Genomic DNA, 13879 nt, shown 5'->3' on the forward strand with positions numbered 1-13879 from the left:
ATTATCTCTTCTCAGATTCCACAGAAATAAGGCTAGCAAAGAGATCCACGAAATACAGATGTAACTCTGTGAATGGAAGTCACACATCACAGAGGAGTTTCTCACAGAGCTTCTTTCCAGATTTCATCGGAGGATATTTCCTTTTTCAACATAGCCCTCTATGGGCTTCCAAATATCACTTTGCCAATTCCACAAGAACTGTCTTAGCGAAAGGCTTCTTCAGGGAAAAGCTGTAACTATGTGAGATGATTTCACAGAATACAAAGAAGTTTCTCAGAAAGCTTCTTTCTCTTTGTCATCGGAGGATATTTCCTTTGGCCCTATAGTCTTCAAAGGGATCCGAAATATCTGTTATAACATTCCACAGAAATAAGGCTAGCAATGAGATCCACGAAATACAGATGTAACTCTGTGAGATGAATTAACAGAACACTAAGCAGTTTCTCAGAAAGCTTCTTTCCAGATTTCATCAGAGGATATTTCCTTTTTCACCACAGCCCTCTATGGGCTTCCAAATATCGCTTTGCCAATAACACAAGAACTGTCTTAGTGAAAGGATTCTTCAGGGGAAAGCTGTAACTCTGTGAGATGATTTCACAGAACACAAAGAAGTTTCTCAGAAGCATCTTTCTCTTTGTTATCGGAGGATATTTCCTTTGGCCCTATAGTCTTCGAAGGGATCCGAAATATCTGTTCTCAGATTCCACAGAAATAAGGCTAGCAAAGAGATCCACGAAATCCAGATGTAACTCTGTGAGTGGAAGTCACACATCACAGAGCAGTTTCCCAGAAAGCTTCTTTCCAGATTTCATCTGAGGATATTTCCTTTTTCACCATAGCCCTCTATGGGCTTCCAAATATCACTTTGCCAATTCCACAAGAACTGTCTTAGCGAAAGACTTCTTGAGGGGAAAGCTGTAACTCTGTGAGATGATTTCGCAGAACACAAAGAAGTTTCTCAGAAAGCTTCTTTCTGTTTGTTATCAGAGGATACTTCCTTTGGCCCTATAGTCTTCAAAGGAATCCGAAATATCTGTTCTCAGATTCCACAGAAATAAGGCTAGCAAAGAGATCAACGAAATACAGATGTAACCCTGTGAGTGGAAGTCACACATCACAGAGCAGTTTCTCAGAAAGCTTCTTTCCAGATTTCATCTGAGGATATTTCGGTTTTCACCATAGCCCTCTATGGGCTTCCAAATATCACTTTGCCAATTCCACAAGAACTGTCTTATCGAAATGCTTCTTGAGGAGAAAGCTGTAACTCTGTGAGATGATTTCACAGAACACAAAGAAGTTTCTCAGAAAGCTTCTTTCTCTTTGTCATCGGAGGATATTTCCTTTGGCCCTATAGTCTTCAAAGGGATCCGAAATATCTGTTCTCAGATTCCACAGAAATAAGGCTAGCAAAGAGATCCACGAAATACAGATGTAACTCTGTGAGATGAATTAACAGAACACTAAGCAGCTTCTCAGAAAGCTTCTTTCCAGATTTCAATGAGGATATTTCCTTCTTCACCATAGCCCTCTATGGGCTTCCAAATATCACTTTGGAATTCCACAACAACTGTCTTAGCGAAAGGCTTCTTGAGGGGAAAGCTATAACTCTGTGAGATGATTTCACAGAACACAAAGAAGTTTCTCAGAAAGTTTCTTTCTCTTTGTTATCGGAGGATATTTCATTGGCCCTATAGTCTTCAAAGGGATCCGAAATATCTGTTCTCAGATTCCACAGACATAAGGCTAGCAAAGAGATCCACGAAATACAGATATAACTCTGTGAGATGAATTAACAGAACACTAAGCAGTTTCTCAGAAAGCTTCTTTCAAGATTTCATGTGAGGATATTTCCTTTTTCACCATAGCCCTCTATGGGCTTCCAAATATCTCTTTGCCAATTCCACAAGAACTGTGTTAGCGAAAGGCTTCTTGAGGGGAAAGCTGTAACTCTGTGAGATGATTTCACAGAACACAAAGAAGTATCTCAGAAAGCTTCTTTCTCTTTGTTCTCGGAGGATATTTCCTTTGGCCCTATAGTCTTCAAAGGGATCCAAAATATCTGTTCTCAGATTCCACAGAAATAAGGCTAGCAAAGAGATCCACGAAATACAGATGTAACTCTGTGAGATGAATTAACAGAACACTAAGCAGTTTCTCCGAAAGCTTCTTTCCAGATTTCATCTGAGGATATTTCCTTTTTCACCGTAGCCCTCTATGGGCTTCCAAATATCTCTTTGCCAATTCCACAAGAACTGTCTTAGCGAAAGGCTTCTTGAGGGAAAAGCTGTAACTCTGTGAGATGATTTCACCGAACACAAAGAAGTTTCTCAGAAAGCTTCTTTCTCTTTGTTATCGGAGGATATTTCCTTTGGCCCTACAGTCTTCAAAGGGTTCCGAAATATCTGTTCTCAGATTCCACAGAAATAAGGCTAGCAAAGAGATCCACGAAATAGAGATGTAAGCCTGTGAGTGGAAGTCACACATCACAGAGCAGTTTCTCAGAAATCTTCTTTCCAAATTTCATTTGAGGATATTTCCTTTTTCACCATAGCCCTCTATGGGCTTCCAAATATCACTTTGCCAATTCCACAAGAACTGTCTTAGCGAAAGGCTTCTTGAGGGGAAAGCTGTAACTCTGTGAGATGATTTCACCGAACACAAAGAAGTTTCTCAGAAAGCTTCTTTCTCTTTGTTCTCAGAGGATATTTCCTTTGGCCCTATAGTCTTCAAAGGGATCCGAAATATCTGTTCTCAGATTCCACAGAAATAAGGCTAGCAAAGAGATCCAGGAAATACAGATGTAACTCTGTGAGATGAATTAACAGAACACTAAGCAGTTTCTCTGAAAGCTTCTTTCCAGATTTCATCGGAGGATATTTCCGTTTTCACCGTAGCCCTCTATGGGCTTCCAAATATCTCTTTGCCAATTCCACAAGAACTGTCTTAGCGAAAGGCTTCTTGAGGGGAAAGATGTAACTCTGTGAGATGATTTCACAGAACACCAAGAAGTTTCTCAGAAAGCTTCTTTCTCTTTGTTATCGGAGGATATTTCCTTTGGCCCTATAGTCTTCAAAGTGATCCTAAATATCTGTTCTCAGATTCCACAGAAATAAGGCTAGCAAAGAGATCCACGAAATACAGATGTAACTCTGTCAGATGAATTAACAGAACACTAAGCAGTTTCTCAGAAAGCTTCTTTCCAGATTTCATCGGAGGATATTTCCGTTTTCACCGTAGCCCTCTATGGGCTTCCAAATATCTCTTTGCCAATTCCACAAGAACTGTCTTAGCGAAAGGCTTCTTGAGGGGAAAGCTGTAACTCTGTGAGATGATTTCACAGAACACAAAGAAGTTTCTCAGAAAGCTTCTTTCTCTTTGTTATCGGAGGATATTTCCTTTGGCCCTATAGTCTTCAAAGGGATCCTAAATATCTGTTCTCAGATTCCACAGAAATAAGGCTAGCAAAGAGATCCACGAAATACAGATGTAATTCTGTGAGTGGAAGTCACACATCACAGAGCAGTTTCTCAGAAAGCTTCTTTCCAGATTTCATCAGAGGATATTTCCTTTATCACCGTAGCCTTCTATGGGCTTCCAAATATCACTTTTCCAATTCCACAAGAACTGTCTTAGCGAAAGGCTTCTTGAGGGGAAAGCTGTAACTCTGTGAGATGATTTCACAGAACACAAAGAAGTTTCTCAGAAAGCTTCTTTGTCTTTGTTATCGGAGGATATTTCCTTTGGCCCTATAGTCTTCAAAGGGATCCGAAATATCTGTTCTCAGATTCCACAGGAATAAGGCTAGCAAAGAGATCCACGAAATACAGATGTAACTCTCTGAGATGAATTAACAGAACACTAAGCATTTTCTCAGAAAGCTTCTTTCCAGATTTCATGTGAGGATATTTCCTTTTTCACCATAGCAATCTATGGGCTTCCAAATATCACTTTGCCAATTCCACAAGAACTGTCTTAGCGAAAGGCTTCTTGAGGGGAAAGCTGTAACTCTGTGAGATGATTTCACCGAACACAAAGAAGTTTCTCAGAAAGCTTCTTTCTCTTTGTTCTCGGAGGATATTTCCTTTGGCCCTATAGTCTTCAAAGGGATCCGAAATATCTGTTCTCAGATTCCACAGAAATAAGGCTAGCAAAGAGTTCCACGAAATACAGATGTAAGCCTGTGAGTGGAATTCACACATCACAGAGCAGTTTCTCAGAAATTTTCGTTCCAAATTTCATTTGAGGATATTTCCTTTTTCACCATAGCCCTCTATGGGCTTCCAAATATCACTTTGCCAATTCCACAAGAACTGTCTTAGCGAAAGGCTTCTTGAGGGGAAAGCTGTAACTCTGTGAGATGATTTCACCGAACACAAAGAAGTTTCTCAGAAAGCTTCTTTCTCTTTGTTCTCGGAGGATATTTCCTTTGGCCCTATAGTCTTTAAAGGGATCCGAAATATCTGTTCTCAGATTCCACAGAAATAAGGCTAGCAAAGAGATCCAGGAAATACAGATGTAACTCTGTGAGATGAATTAACAGAACACTAAGCAGTTTCTCAGAAAGCTTCTTTCCAGATTTCATGTGAGGATATTTCCGTTTTCACCACAGCCCTCTATGGGCTTCCAAATAACTCTTTGCCAATTCCACAAGAACTGTCTTAGCGAAAGGATTCTTGAGGGGAAAGCGGTAATTCTGTGAGATGATTTCAGAGAACACAAAGAAGTTTCTCAGAAAGCTTCTTTCTCTTTGTTATCGGAGGATATTTCCTTTGGCCCTATAGTCTTCAAAGGGATCCTAAATATCTGTTCTCAGATTCCACAGAAATAAGGCTAGCAAAGAGATCCACGAAATACAGATGTAACTCTGTGAGTGGAAGTCACACATCACAGAGCAGTTTCTCAGAAAGCTTCTTTCCAGATTTCATCTGAGGATATTTCCTTTTTCACCATAGCCCTCTATGGGCTTCCAAATATCACTTTGCCAATTCCACAAGAACTGTCTTATCGAAAGACTTCTTGAGGGGAAAGCTGTAACTCTGTGAGATGATTTCACAGAACACAAAGAAGTTTCTCAGAAAGCTTCTTTCTCTTTGTTCTCGGAGGATATTTCCTTTGGCCCAATAGTCTTCAAAGGGATCCGAAATATCTGTTCTCAGATTCCACAGAAATAAGGCTAGCAAAGAGATCCACGAAATAGAGATGGAACTCTGTGAGATGAATTAACAGAACACTAAGCAGTTTATCAGAAAGCTTCTTTCCAGATTTCATCTGAGGATATTTCCTTTTTCACCATAGCCCTCAATGGGCTTCCAAATATCACTTTGCCAATTCCACAAGAAGGGTCTTAGCGAAAGACTTCTTGAGGGGAAAGCTGTAACTCTGTGAGATGATTTCACAGAACACAAAGAAGTTTCTCACAAAGCTTCTTTCTCTTTGTTATCAGAGGATATTTCCTTTGGCCCTATAGTCTTCAAAGGGGTCCTAATATCTGTTTTCAGATTCCACAGAAATAAGGCTAGCAAAGAGATCCACGAAATACAGATGTAACCCTGTGAGTGGAAGTCACACATCACAGAGTAGTTTCTCAGAAAGCTTCTTTCCAGATTTCATCTGAGGATATTTCCTTTTTCACCATAGCCCTCTATGGGCTTCCAAATATCACTTTGCCAATTCCACAAGAACTGTCTTAGCGAAAGGCTTCTTGAGGGGAAAGCTGTAACTCTGTGAGATGATTTCACAGAACACAAAGAAGTTTCTCAGAAAGCTTCTTTCTCTTTGTTATCGGAGGATATTTCCTTTGGCCCTATAGTCTTCAAAGGGATCCGAAATATCTGTTCTCCGATTCCACAGAAATAAGGCTAGCAAGGAGATCCACGAAATACAGATGTAACTCTGTGAGTGGAAGTCACAAATCACAGAGCAGTTTCTCAGAGAGCTTCTTTCCAGATTTCATCGGAGTATATTTCCTTTTTCAACATAGCCCTCTATGGGCTTCCAAATATCACTTTGCCAATTCCACAAGAACTGTCTTAGCGAAAGGCTTCTTCAGAGGAAAGCTGTAACTCTGTGAGATGATTTCACAGAACACAAAGAAGTTTCTCAGAAAGCTTCTTTCTCTTTGTTATCTGAGGATATTTCCTTTGGCCCTATAGTCTTCAAAGGGATCCGAAATATCTGTTCTCAGATTCCACAGAAATAAGGCTAGCAAAGAGATCCACGAAATACAGATGTAACTCTCTGAGATGAATTAACAGAACACTAAGCAGTTTCTCAGAAAGCTTCTTTCAAGATTTCATGTGAGGATATTTCCTTTTTCACCATAGCCCTCTATGGGCTTCCAAATATCACTTTGCCAATTCCACAAGAACTGTCTTAGCGAAAGGCTTCTTGAGGGGAAAGCTGTAACTCTGTGAGATGATTTCACAGAACACAAAGAAGTTTCTCAGAAAGCTTCTTTCTCTTTGTTCTCGGAGGATATTTCCTTTGGCCCTATAGTCTTCAAAGGGATCCGAAATATCTGTTCTCAGATTCCACAGAAATAAGGCTAGCAAAGTGATCCAGGAAATACAGATGTAACTCTGTGAGATGAATTAACAGAACACTAAGCAGTTTCTCTGAAAGCTTCTTTCCAGATTTCATCGGAGGATATTTCCGTTTTCACCGTAGCCCTCTATGGGCTTCCAAATATCTCTTTGCCAATTCCACAAGAACTGTCTTAGCGAAAGTCTTCTTGAGGGGAAAGATGTAACTCTGTGAGATGATTTCACAGAACACCAAGAAGTTTCTCAGAAAGCTTCTTTCTCTTTGTTATCGGAGGATATTTCCTTTGGCCCTATAGTCTTCAAAGGGATCCTAAATATCTGTTCTCAGATTCCACAGAAATAAGGCTAGCAAAGAGATCCACGAAATACAGATGTAACTCTGTCAAATGAATTAACAGAACACTAAGCAGTTTCTCAGAAAGCTTCTTTCCAGATTTCATCTGAGGATATTTCCTTTTTCACCATAGCCCTCTATGGGCTTCCAAATATCTCTTTGCCAATTCCACAAGAACTGTCTTAGCGAAAGGATTCTTGAGGGGAAAGCTGTAACTCTGTGAGATGATTTCACAGAACACAAAGAAGTTTCTCAGAAAGCTTTTTTCTCTTTTTATCGGAGGATATTTCCTTTGGCCCTATAGTCTTCAAAGGGATCCGAAATATCTGTTCTCCGATTCCACAGAAATAAGGCTAGCAAGGAGATCCACGAAATACAGATGTAACTCTGTGAGTGGAAGTCACAAATCACAGAGCAGTTTCTCAGAGAGCTTCTTTCCAGATTTCATCGGAGTATATTTCCTTTTTCAACATAGCCCTCTATGGGCTTCCAAATATCACTTTGCCAATTCCACAAGAACTGTCTTAGCGAAAGGCTTCTTCAGAGGAAAGCTGTAACTCTGTGAGATGATTTCACAGAACACAAAGAAGTTTCTCAGAAAGCTTCTTTCTCTTTGCTATCTGAGGATATTTCCTTTGGCCCTATAGTCTTCAAAGGGATCCTAAATATCTGTTCTCAGATTCCACAGAAATAAGGCTAGCAAAGAGATCCACGAAATACAGATGTAACTCTGTCAGATGAATTAACAGAACACTAAGCAGTTTCTCAGAAAGCTTCTTTCCAGATTTCATCGGAGGATATTTCCGTTTTCACGATAGCCCTCTATGGGCTTCCAAATATCTCTTTGCCAATTCCACAAGAACTGTCTTAGCGAAAGGCTTCTTGAGGGGAAAGCTGTAACTCTGTGAGATGATTTCACAGAACACAAAGAAGTTTCTCAGAAAGCTTCTTTCTCTTTGTTATCGGAGGATATTTCCTTTGGCCCTATAGTCTTCAAAGGGATCCTAAATATCTGTTCTCAGATTCCACAGAAATAAGGCTAGCAAAGAGATCCACGAAATACAGATGTAATTCTGTGAGTGGAAGTCACACATCACAGAGCAGTTTCTCAGAAAGCTTCTTTCCAGATTTCATCAGAGGATATTTCCTTTATCACCGTAGCCTTCTATGGGCTTCCAAATATCACTTTTCCAATTCCACAAGAACTGTCTTAGCGAAAGGCTTCTTGAGGGGAAAGCTGTAACTCTGTGAGATGATTTCACAGAACACAAAGAAGTTTCTCAGAAAGCTTCTTTGTCTTTGTTATCGGAGGATATTTCCTTTGGCCCTATAGTCTTCAAAGGGATCCGAAATATCTGTTCTCAGATTCCACAGGAATAAGGCTAGCAAAGAGATCCACGAAATACAGATGTAACTCTCTGAGATGAATTAACAGAACACTAAGCATTTTCTCAGAAAGCTTCTTTCCAGATTTCATGTGAGGATATTTCCTTTTTCACCATAGCAATCTATGGGCTTCCAAATATCACTTTGCCAATTCCACAAGAACTGTCTTAGCGAAAGGCTTCTTGAGGGGAAAGCTGTAACTCTGTGAGATGATTTCACCGAACACAAGGAAGTTTCTCAGAAAGCTTCTTTCTCTTTGTTCTCGGAGGATATTTCCTTTGGCCCTATAGTCTTCAAAGGGATCCGAAATATCTGTTCTCAGATTCCACAGAAATAAGGCTAGCAAAGAGTTCCACGAAATACAGATGTAAGCCTGTGAGTGGAATTCACACATCACAGAGCAGTTTCTCAGAAATTTTCGTTCCAAATTTCATTTGAGGATATTTCCTTTTTCACCATAGCCCTCTATGGGCTTCCAAATATCACTTTGCCAATTCCACAAGAACTGTCTTAGCGAAAGGCTTCTTGAGGGGAAAGCTGTAACTCTGTGAGATGATTTCACCGAACACAAAGAAGTTTCTCAGAAAGCTTCTTTCTCTTTGTTCTCGGAGGATATTTCCTTTGGCCCTATAGTCTTTAAAGGGATCCGAAATATCTGTTCTCAGATTCCACAGAAATAAGGCTAGCAAAGAGATCCAGGAAATACAGATGTAACTCTGTGAGATGAATTAACAGAACACTAAGCAGTTTCTCAGAAAGCTTCTTTCCAGATTTCATGTGAGGATATTTCCGTTTTCACCACAGCCCTCTATGGGCTTCCAAATATCTCTTTGCCAATTCCACAAGAACTGTCTTAGCGAAAGGATTCTTGAGGGGAAAGCGGTAATTCTGTGAGATGATTTCAGAGAACACAAAGAAGTTTCTCAGAAAGCTTCTTTCTCTTTGTTATCGGAGGATATTTCCTTTGGCCCTATAGTCTTCAAAGGGATCCTAAATATCTGTTCTCAGATTCCACAGAAATAAGGCTAGCAAAGAGATCCACGAAATACAGATGTAACTCTGTGAGTGGAAGTCACACATCACAGAGCAGTTTCTCAGAAAGCTTCTTTCCAGATTTCATCTGAGGATATTTCCTTTTTCACCATAGCCCTCTATGGGCTTCCAAATATCACTTTGCCAATTCCACAAGAACTGTCTTATCGAAAGACTTCTTGAGGGGAAAGCTGTAACTCTGTGAGATGATTTCACAGAACACAAAGAAGTTTCTCAGAAAGCTTCTTTCTCTTTGTTCTCGGAGGATATTTCCTTTGGCCCAATAGTCTTCAAAGGGATCCGAAATATCTGTTCTCAGATTCCACAGAAATAAGGCTAGCAAAGAGATCCACGAAATAGAGATGGAACTCTGTGAGATGAATTAACAGAACACTAAGCAGTTTATCAGAAAGCTTCTTTCCAGATTTCATCTGAGGATATTTCCTTTTTCACCATAGCCCTCAATGGGCTTCCAAATATCACTTTGCCAATTCCACAAGAAGGGTCTTAGCGAAAGACTTCTTGAGGGGAAAGCTGTAACTCTGTGAGATGATTTCACAGAACACAAAGAAGTTTCTCACAAAGCTTCTTTCTCTTTGTTATCAGAGGATATTTCCTTTGGCCCTATAGTCTTCAAAGGGGTCCTAATATCTGTTTTCAGATTCCACAGAAATAAGGCTAGCAAAGAGATCCACGAAATACAGATGTAACCCTGTGAGTGGAAGTCACACATCACAGAGCAGTTTCTCAGAAAGCTTCTTTCCAGATTTCATCTGAGGATATTTCCTTTTTCACCATAGCCCTCTATGGGCTTCCAAATATCACTTTGCCAATTCCACAAGAACTGTCTTAGCGAAAGGCTTCTTGAGGGGAAAGCTGTAACTCTGTGAGATGATTTCACAGAACACAAAGAAGTTTCTCAGAAAGCTTCTTTCTCTTTGTTATCGGAGGATATTTCCTTTGGCCCTATAGTCTTCAAAGGGATCCGAAATATCTGTTCTCCGATTCCACAGAAATAAGGCTAGCAAGGAGATCCACGAAATACAGATGTAACTCTGTGAGTGGAAGTCACAAATCACAGAGCAGTTTCTCAGAGAGCTTCTTTCCAGATTTCATCGGAGTATATTTCCTTTTTCAACATAGCCCTCTATGGGCTTCCAAATATCACTTTGCCAATTCCACAAGAACTGTCTTAGCGAAAGGCTTCTTCAGAGGAAAGCTGTAACTCTGTGAGATGATTTCACAGAACACAAAGAAGTTTCTCAGAAAGCTTCTTTCTCTTTGTTATCTGAGGATATTTCCTTTGGCCCTATAGTCTTCAAAGGGATCCGAAATATCTGTTCTCAGATTCCACAGAAATAAGGCTAGCAAAGAGATCCACGAAATACAGATGTAACTCTCTGAGATGAATTAACAGAACACTAAGCAGTTTCTCAGAAAGCTTCTTTCAAGATTTCATGTGAGGATATTTCCTTTTTCACCATAGCCCTCTATGGGCTTCCAAATATCACTTTGCCAATTCCACAAGAACTGTCTTAGCGAAAGGCTTCTTGAGGGGAAAGCTGTAACTCTGTGAGATGATTTCACAGAACACAAAGAAGTTTCTCAGAAAGCTTCTTTCTCTTTGTTCTCGGAGGATATTTCCTTTGGCCCTATAGTCTTCAAAGGGATCCGAAATATCTGTTCTCAGATTCCACAGAAATAAGGCTAGCAAAGTGATCCAGGAAATACAGATGTAACTCTGTGAGATGAATTAACAGAACACTAAGCAGTTTCTCTGAAAGCTTCTTTCCAGATTTCATCGGAGGATATTTCCGTTTTCACCGTAGCCCTCTATGGGCTTCCAAATATCTCTTTGCCAATTCCACAAGAACTGTCTTAGCGAAAGTCTTCTTGAGGGGAAAGATGTAACTCTGTGAGATGATTTCACAGAACACCAAGAAGTTTCTCAGAAAGCTTCTTTCTCTTTGTTATCGGAGGATATTTCCTTTGGCCCTATAGTCTTCAAAGGGATCCTAAATATCTGTTCTCAGATTCCACAGAAATAAGGCTAGCAAAGAGATCCACGAAATACAGATGTAACTCTGTCAAATGAATTAACAGAACACTAAGCAGTTTCTCAGAAAGCTTCTTTCCAGATTTCATCTGAGGATATTTCCTTTTTCACCATAGCCCTCTATGGGCTTCCAAATATCTCTTTGCCAATTCCACAAGAACTGTCTTAGCGAAAGGATTCTTGAGGGGAAAGCTGTAACTCTGTGAGATGATTTCACAGAACACAAAGAAGTTTCTCAGAAAGCTTTTTTCTCTTTTTATCGGAGGATATTTCCTTTGGCCCTATAGTCTTCAAAGGGATCCGAAATATCTGTTCTCCGATTCCACAGAAATAAGGCTAGCAAGGAGATCCACGAAATACAGATGTAACTCTGTGAGTGGAAGTCACAAATCACAGAGCAGTTTCTCAGAGAGCTTCTTTCCAGATTTCATCGGAGTATATTTCCTTTTTCAACATAGCCCTCTATGGGCTTCCAAATATCACTTTGCCAATTCCACAAGAACTGTCTTAGCGAAAGGCTTCTTCAGAGGAAAGCTGTAACTCTGTGAGATGATTTCACAGAACACAAAGAAGTTTCTCAGAAAGCTTCTTTCTCTTTGCTATCTGAGGATATTTCCTTTGGCCCTATAGTCTTCAAAGGGATCCTAAATATCTGTTCTCAGATTCCACAGAAATAAGGCTAGCAAAGAGATCCACGAAATACAGATGTAACTCTGTCAGATGAATTAACAGAACACTAAGCAGTTTCTCAGAAAGCTTCTTTCCAGATTTCATCGGAGGATATTTCCGTTTTCACGATAGCCCTCTATGGGCTTCCAAATATCTCTTTGCCAATTCCACAAGAACTGTCTTAGCGAAAGGCTTCTTGAGGGGAAAGCTGTAACTCTGTGAGATGATTTCACAGAACACAAAGAAGTTTCTCAGAAAGCTTCTTTCTCTTTGTTATCGGAGGATATTTCCTTTGGCCCTATAGTCTTCAAAGGGATCCTAAATATCTGTTCTCAGATTCCACAGAAATAAGGCTAGCAAAGAGATCCACGAAATACAGATGTAATTCTGTGAGTGGAAGTCACACATCACAGAGCAGTTTCTCAGAAAGCTTCTTTCCAGATTTCATCAGAGGATATTTCCTTTATCACCGTAGCCTTCTATGGGCTTCCAAATATCACTTTTCCAATTCCACAAGAACTGTCTTAGCGAAAGGCTTCTTGAGGGGAAAGCTGTAACTCTGTGAGATGATTTCACAGAACACAAAGAAGTTTCTCAGAAAGCTTCTTTGTCTTTGTTATCGGAGGATATTTCCTTTGGCCCTATAGTCTTCAAAGGGATCCGAAATATCTGTTCTCAGATTCCACAGGAATAAGGCTAGCAAAGAGATCCACGAAATACAGATGTAACTCTCTGAGATGAATTAACAGAACACTAAGCATTTTCTCAGAAAGCTTCTTTCCAGATTTCATGTGAGGATATTTCCTTTTTCACCATAGCAATCTATGGGCTTCCAAATATCACTTTGCCAATTCCACAAGAACTGTCTTAGCGAAAGGCTTCTTGAGGGGAAAGCTGTAACTCTGTGAGATGATTTCACCGAACACAAGGAAGTTTCTCAGAAAGCTTCTTTCTCTTTGTTCTCGGAGGATATTTCCTTTGGCCCTATAGTCTTCAAAGGGATCCGAAATATCTGTTCTCAGATTCCACAGAAATAAGGCTAGCAAAGAGTTCCACGAAATACAGATGTAAGCTTGTGAGTGGAATTCACACATCACAGAGCAGTTTCTCAGAAATTTTCGTTCCAAATTTCATTTGAGGATATTTCCTTTTTCACCATAGCCCTCTATGGGCTTCCAAATATCACTTTGCCAATTCCACAAGAACTGTCTTAGCGAAAGGCTTCTTGAGGGGAAAGCTGTAACTCTGTGAGATGATTTCACCGAACACAAAGAAGTTTCTCAGAAAGCTTCTTTCTCTTTGTTCTCGGAGGATATTTCCTTTGGCCCTATAGTCTTTAAAGGGATCCGAAATATCTGTTCTCAGATTCCACAGAAATAAGGCTAGCAAAGAGATCCAGGAAATACAGATGTAACTCTGTGAGATGAATTAACAGAACACTAAGCAGTTTCTCAGAAAGCTTCTTTCCAGATTTCATGTGAGGATATTTCCGTTTTCACCACAGCCCTCTATGGGCTTCCAAATATCTCTTTGCCAATTCCACAAGAACTGTCTTAGCGAAAGGATTCTTGAGGGGAAAGCGGTAATTCTGTGAGATGATTTCAGAGAACACAAAGAAGTTTCTCAGAAAGCTTCTTTCTCTTTGTTATCGGAGGATATTTCCTTTGGCCCTATAGTCTTCAAAGGGATCCTAAATATCTGTTCTCAGATTCCACAGAAATAAGGCTAGCAAAGAGATCCACGAAATACAGATGTAACTCTGTGAGTGGAAGTCACACATCACAGAGCAGTTTCTCAGAAAGCTTCTTTCCAGATTTCATCTGAGGATATTTCCTTTTTCACCATAGCCCTCTATGGGCT

Source organism: Macaca fascicularis, chromosome X (assembly GCF_037993035.2).
Source record: "Macaca fascicularis isolate 582-1 chromosome X, T2T-MFA8v1.1".
NCBI lineage: Eukaryota > Metazoa > Chordata > Mammalia > Primates > Cercopithecidae > Macaca > Macaca fascicularis.